We start from the raw sequence: 6,350 nt of genomic DNA, 5'->3' as shown, positions 1-6,350 counted from the left end.
AAAAAAAAAAACAGAAAAGAAAAATTGACGAAGAGAGAGCCGAAAGCGTACGGATCGGACCATTAACGTCAGTCAATATAAAAGAAAAAAAAAAGTCTCCAGCGAGACGTCTAAAAAAACATAAATAAAAAAAGAAGAATGTAAAAAGTAAAAAAAGAGAAAAAGAATATTGTCAGATCTTTGATAAAAACGAACATCGACTGCGTTTTAAAACGCTTAATGATAGTCGATCAGGAAAGATAAAAAAAATGCTGAGATAGATATTAATACATACGTACGTACATACATATGTATATGTATACGTAATATGTATACGTATACATACATATATGGAAAAGTTTGTACTTGAAAAGAATTTGTCTGCGACAGAAAGCTAGCTGAATTTTAATGTTATGATAGACGAATACCTTTCCTTTTCTTTTCATTTTTTACTTTTTACTTTTTCTTTCTTTCTTTTTTTCTTCTTCTTCTTTCAATCGTTCTCCTCTGATTTTTTTCTCTGATTTCTTTTTTACATCCCCTTTTACTTTCCCCGATTCTTTCTCTTTCTCCGAAGATGTATTTGCACGTGAAATACAAACACGAATTGAAGAGAAGGAAAATAGATGTTTCTAAAATGCATGATGCAAAAGCTTCTGCTTCTTTCTCTTCTTCCTCTTCTTTTTCTACTTTTTTTCTTGCTTATGCGAAGGTCGGCGGTCGTGATAAAATTTCCAAGAAAGTTGCATCCCGTCATCCTATATCCTTACAATGTGTTCGGTCTTTCGCAAAATACAGGATCCCTCATCTTGTATAATAATTTATGAGATCGGGTATTATAAATTATTTTATCGTCTTTTAATGCGATATACGAAATTAGGGGAGTATTACTTAGTATATATACGAACATAATTATAATCATTATTACCTGTATCGTCACCGTTGCATAATTTATTATTATTATCATTATCATCATCATCATCATCATCATCATCATCATCATCATTATTGTTATAATAATAATAATAATAATTATTATTATTATTATTAATTATTATTAAAGTTACATGCGTATAGAAAATACCATTATTGAATTAATTAACAAAATTCAATCCAAAAATCATGATTATCTTTACATTGTTATATGTTATTATTATTGTTGTTATTATAGTTACCTACAAAGAAAATATGTTGAATTATCGAAACGATGACGAGAAAAAAAAATTCTTTTTTTATTTCCTTTTTTCCAATGCATGAAAATACTCGCGCTACTCGTATTGTAATCGCGCGTTTTCGTCTAAAAAAAAAATTTAAAGAAAAAAAAAAACAAAGAAAAAAAAACATAGAATAAAAAAGAGAGGAAAAAACAGAAAAAAAATAATGTACATATTATTTAAACGAAACGTGTTGTACGCTAAACAACAACGACACCATGCCCGTTATTCTCGTTTAAAACTTTTAAAAAGCTTTTTTACCGTGCTTGTAAAGCAACTAACGAGAGGAGATTTTCCTTCTCTCTCTCTCTCTCTCTCTCTCTCCCCCTATCTTTCTCACTCTTTCATTCACTCACTCATTCACTCGTTCGAAGAGAAATATTATAAAGAATGATCCTACAATATTATAACTCTCGTATTTAGAAAAAATTAGGGAAACATAAGCATAGAAACGGTGTATAAAATTTTGTTTTGATAAACTACGAATGAGATTGAACATTTTTTCCTTCCTTCTCTTCGCCCTTTAATTAATTGCAAAATTCTAATTTTCTCTCTCTCTCTCTCTCTCTCTCTCTCTCTCTCTCTTACTATTATTTTTCTATTACTCTCCTATTTTCGTTCTCCTCTCTAACTCTCTCTAACTCTATCTTTCTCTTTCTCTTTCGTGAAAAACGAAAACGTAACTTTGACCAGTCCGATGGTTCTAAGGGATATTGGCGGTGGTGGTAGCTATGGAGCGGCATGGCATTTTCAATAGCGTCAGCTGTGCCGTAAATTTCTTCTAGCAGCCGCGTTTGGACTTTCCACTTGTTCGACGAACTTTTAACTTTTACGTTCGCGTTCATTTCGACCTACCAACCTCCGACCTCTAACCCCGAACCCTACCACTCTCTTCTACTTCCATTACTCTTTCGCTCTATCTCGTCCTTTCTCTCTCTCTCTCTCTCCCCCCCCCTCTCTCTCTCTTTAGCCCAAAAATATGAGCTTCTCTCTCTCTCTCTCTCTCTCTCTCTCTCTCTTTCTCTCTTTATCTATTTATCTCTATCTTTATCTCTCTCTCTCTCTCTCTATCTATCTATGTATCTATCTATCTATTTTACTATATACTAACGTTATTGTTCTTTACGAGACTTCGAAGAGTAAACGTAAATAGGCTTTAAAAATGAAAGGAGTGATGAAAGGAAACATAAATTTGTACACGTAAACTCTCAAAACATACATATATACACACATACGTATATACATACTTACATATATACAGACATGGGCGCACGAATGCACAGATGCACACACACACACACAATTTCTTTTCTTTTTTATGTTGGTAATAACTATAATAGAAGAACTATACCGAAAGAGTATTTTAATAATATAAATTTGTTCAAGTTTTATACTAGGATGTTTACGTTATTAAATTAAAATTTATGTTCGCATATAAATAGTTTATTTTATCGCATTTCTTTCTTCGCATATATATACATACATACATACATATATATATATATATATATATATATATATATATTTAGTAATAAATATCATGAGATAATATAATTTTAATTATTAACATTTATCCAAACTTTTTTTATTAGTACACTAACATTATCTAATTGAAATTTATTGTCGCAAACATTTACTTTGATCATTTTGTCGTCTCTATCTTCTTCTTATCTTCATTTATCTCTCTCTCTCTTTCTCTCTCTCTCCCTCTCTTTTCCTGAATGCTTATTACCAAGTAGAGAAATAGCTTCCATGTATAATGTGTGTGTGTGTATATATATAATATATATATATATATATATATATATATATATATATATATATACACATGTGCACATAGGTCGATGAAGTTTCATCTGAAATTCATACAAACGTTAGGTAAATATCAAGTTCGTCGTAGCTTCTAGATGGACCCATATCGTTTATGTCCTTATCGTAGAAGCTACCCTTCTCGTCTACGTAAATACAACTTAATTATAACTGATAACTGTCCTTCGAGGATCACTTTCACAAGTTATTCATCTGAATAGGATGGGCGAAAAGTTTTCAGATGATTTTCAACGAATCAATTATGTATTCTTCATTCTACTTTCGAGACTTTTTAGATTAATCTTCTTCTCTTTTTTTCTTTTTCTTTTTTCTTTTTTCTTTCTTTCTCTATCCACCTCCAAATTATAAAACCAACGAATAAGCTTGGTAGACTTTTGGTCGATCTAGAAATTTTTGAGGTCGTCTAGAATAATTTTTTTTTTTTTTTTTTTTTTTGGTCCATTTTTTTCGCTCAACCTCTGCCTGCCTATCTCTCTGTCTATCTCTCTGTCTATCTCTGTCTTTCTCTTTTTTGCGTATGACGGTAACGCAAGCTGAATTTTAATACCACCCAGCCCTCTACCCCTCAGGGGATGACCCCTTTGACGTATATAAGCCACCGTTAACTTCTTCCGGGTACTCGACCTCGCGTGTCTAACGTAAATTTCCGTCTTTTTCTCTTTTTCTCCCTCCCCTCCGTCTGCTCCTTTTCCTTTCTTCCTCCTTTCTCTTTTTTTTCTCTTCCTCTTTTGGCCAAATTTTACCTAAAAAACAGTCCTCGCAATCTTCCTAGAATTTCCATCTACTTTCACGAATCATTTATTCCATTAGTCCTTTTCACTATTTCATCGACTCTTTTAAAAAAGCAATTTTTCTAAGGGACAAAAGATTTCATTATCATCATCGTCATCATTAATATTGAATTCGTTATTGTTAAGCATTATCTAACCGATTGACATATATAACAATCGGATTTATCTATTTTTTTTTTTTTTATCATCATCAATCTTTCTTTTTCCTTACTTTTTCCTTTTTTTTCTTTTGATAGAGAAAAATCAGAAAGGAAAAAGATCTCTCTCTCTCTCTCTCTCTCTCTCTCTTTTTTTCCTTCATTAATAAGAAAAGTAAAAGACCGAGTAAGTTTGTTGTTGCGAAAGACAGAGAGAGAGAGAGAGAGAGAGAGAGAAAGGGGGGTGGGGTTGAAAATGATAAAGACAAAGGTAATATCCTATATAATTTCCACGAAGCAGCATTGTAAGCAACATTCTCAACTTGGATATACGATTTACCAGTCGACCGCTCTTTTGTCGTGCTTGCCGTGACGAGCAAAAAAATGCATAGTTAATTTTGCTACGTCACGCGCAGCAACCGCCCTCGTCGTTGCATCGTACAACTCTAGGCATGGTATAATGCACCTCCTCCTTCTCTCTCTCTCTCTCTTTCCCTCTTTTCTTCTTTCGTTCTCTCTCTCTCTCTCTCTCTTTCTCTCTTTTTCACTCTGTGTATTTCCTTGTACGTACATTAGAGCGTTAACCTTTAATGCTTCGCTTCGATTTCATGCTCCAAGAAATATTATACCAGTTCGAACTGTGTTACCCCTTTCGCACGAATACACACACCTTTTTTTTTTTTTTTCTTTTTTTAAATACGACGAATTAGAACAGAACTTACATACGTCTATCTTTCTTCGTCCGTGATCGCGATAGTTGCCCCTCATTTTCATCTCAATTCCGATAATGTTTCAATTAGTACGCATTGAGACATATTTAAATATAAATCCTCTTCATATTTCAACCAATTATAAATATATATGTTTGTATGTGTGTATTTATATATGGAAAGAGCTTTTAACTAATTATAAAATAATTGCACAACTAATTATACAATAATACATTAAATCATACTAATAATACAACTAATTATATGAACGTAGTTATTTATAAGTATACAAAATTTGTATGATAGAAAATACTTATTAATATAAATAATTTCTTTCTTAATTGTAACACTTCGTAAATTATATTCCTTGTAAAATGATATTAATCGTAGTTAAAATAACAATCAACTCTCTCGTTTGAGTATGAATCCTTGAATTGAACGAAAAATTCTTTCTTTCTTTCTTTCTTTCTTTTTTTTTCTTAATTTTCTTTTATTTATTTATTTATTTATTTATTTATTTATTTATTTTTGCTTTCTTTCTAATTTAAAAAACGAATCATTATCAAGTAAGATAGTGTTGAGACGATATTCCTCTTCCAATACAATCTCATAAAATTTTTGTTTGCAAAAAAAAAAAAACAAATATCCAGCTCAATCGCATCTAAATTCTAAATTTGACGGAATAAAATCGCGCAGGTGAATATATTTTGTTACGAACATCGATTTTCATCTAATCGAAGCTCGAAGACAATGCGAACAAATAATTTCGAATATGCTTACGAATGTTAAATCGAATGAAAAAGATAGATCATTTTATGACGAATCAAAGACGATAACGAAAGAATTTTTTTCCGATAGATAATCCATCATCTATATGGAAGCTGTATTAAGGGGAAATGGTAGATGGCTGATCCGACACTAAAATCTTCCCTTCTCTCTCTCTCTCTCTCTTTTTTCTTTTTTTTTCTCGTCGTTTCTTATTACCTCGTATCAAGAACTAAACGAGACTACTTCGTCATAGTCCCTCGAAAAGTTAAGATAAAATAAGATGGATCACTCGAATCGCACAATTAAGAGATAAGAGGGTTTGAATGATTATAACTATTAGGTATATTAAGAGAAAAATAAAAAAAGAAAAAGAGAAACCAATATTTATTGAGTATCGAATCGAAAATAAGTATTGGATATATAAATAAAGTTATATATGTTTTTGTTTTTCTTAGGATAAAATTATTTTAATCGATTACGCGGATATAACAGTTATGACGAAAAAAGTAAAAAAAAAATATATATATATATATATAGAAGAAAAAAGAAAAAATCGATCGCCTGAAACGAATGATGAATTTGTTTTTATTAAATTCATACATTATTTAGTTTCTAATCATTTCATTTATTCAATGAACATGATTTTAAATAAGTGTGTATACATACATATGTATGTGTGTATGTGTATGTGTATGTGTATATAAGATAATCGGTAGTTAATTAAGTAATATTATATATATATATTTTTTAATTTATATAATATATATATATATATATAAGATAATTAGATACATTCAAAAATAAAGATATAAATACGTAACTAAGAAATTTATTATAATAACTTCTTGTCGATGCAAAAATTATCCCATCTCGATCGTACGAGTCTATTAATTATTTCCGAAAGAAGAAAAAAAATAAAGA

General features: G+C 30.5%; 1 protein-coding gene across 12 annotated transcripts in view; it reads left to right on the top strand.

The window, feature by feature from the left end:
* Window positions 1-6,350, top strand: part of LOC122629319 (5-hydroxytryptamine receptor 1-like) — a 119,534-nt gene that overhangs the window by 34,266 nt on the left and 78,918 nt on the right. The gene's annotated exons all lie outside the window — the stretch shown is intronic.

The sequence above is a fragment of the Vespula pensylvanica genome, chromosome 5 (genome assembly GCF_014466175.1).
Source record: "Vespula pensylvanica isolate Volc-1 chromosome 5, ASM1446617v1, whole genome shotgun sequence".
In the NCBI taxonomy this organism is placed as follows: Eukaryota; Metazoa; Arthropoda; class Insecta; order Hymenoptera; family Vespidae; genus Vespula; species Vespula pensylvanica.
This window is presented reverse-complemented; position numbering and strand designations above follow the sequence as displayed.